We start from the raw sequence: 1,470 nt of genomic DNA on the forward strand, positions 1-1,470 counted from the left end.
CACAATGTTTGGTAGAGGAAGCATGCAATGCATCAAACAAATATTATACACTGTACAAAGAGATTATTAAGATACATGGACCCTTTGTTGATGTTGGATATTGTTGATGAAAAATATAGTAATAATAATAATAATAATAATGATAATAATAATGTACAATGATTCTAATTTATAGTTTTTACACATAATAAAACATTAAAAACGCGCAGCACTGACAGTGCAAACCATTCAGATTGTATCCTAATGTATGTGACTGCCTTACTTTATCTTAGGGATTATTATTTAACTGATATTAAGCATATATATATTGCATATGAAACACTCAAAATAAAATGTCTTGATCCTCGAATCTATTAAATAGCTACAATACATATAGTTGCCTGTGTTCGGTGCAGCCTCAAGTAAAGGAAAGATCCATGAACACATCAAAATCTCTTGTTAAAATTTCCTTTTTTTTTCTACCCCTTGTTAGACAGACTTATTTTTTCTTTAATCAGACAGCTATATCTCCCCGTGACCTCATCAACAGAAATATTTCAGACATTGACATGTTTTGGCTGAGTAAAAAAAAAAGAAAAGTAGAGAGGAAGCAAGGATGTGAAAGGCTAAGATGTCAGAAGCTATATACGTAAGCCATGCATATCCATTTGGAGTCACATGAGTACATGTCCGTCTTTGGTATAGCGCTAATTTTCAAAATCTTTCCGCATGCATCTTTTGCTATTAAAGCCGAAAGACAAAATGAAAGTGTTTTACTGCTTTACTCTTTGAAAATCCTAACTGAATATTGTGTGAGTATTGGGTCAAGCATTGTCAAGTGAAGCTAATATAAATACGTTATTAACTATTCTTGTATTGCTCTCCATTCGGGTGTTTGTTTGGTTTTTTTTTTTTTTTTGACAAGAAGGAATAAAACTTGAACACAAGTGTACAATAATCAAGTCAGCTGATGGCCTCATGAGAACTTTTAATCGCTGAAACGGTGAAAAAAAAAAACCCATAAAATTGAATGCAAACTATAGTAAGCTTAGGAGTATGTGAGTATGTATGAGTGTGAGTGTGTGTGTGTCGAAGCAGTTTATCTGAGGATATTGCCTATAAAGATTTAGCAGTTGCATTGTTATACATAAAAGCGCCATGGCCAGAAGAGACCTGTAATTACAAGAATTCTTGCTAGTATAACTTGAATCGTACATATAATAGTACCATGAACTTTTATTCACCCATCAGTGTGAGGATCTGAGTGAAGATTGCTGAATACCGTTATTTCAGCTTGATTGAATGAAAGTAACTTACTTAACTTTATTAGAAATGATATTACCATAAATCCTTTGTTCGGATTCATGTATTTCAGTTTATCGTATTCTATTTCTCACCAAAATTTGTTCTGGTACACTAACATGGATTCACATTTTCTGCCAAGAAATTTACTCGCTTATTTCTTTTTAAGGGTACATGAAGTGCACCCTG

Source organism: Diadema antillarum, unplaced genomic scaffold, assembly GCF_040938485.1.
Source record: "Diadema antillarum isolate AM-2024a unplaced genomic scaffold, OU_Dant_1.0 scf00000215, whole genome shotgun sequence".
NCBI classification, from domain to species: domain Eukaryota; kingdom Metazoa; phylum Echinodermata; class Echinoidea; order Diadematoida; family Diadematidae; genus Diadema; species Diadema antillarum.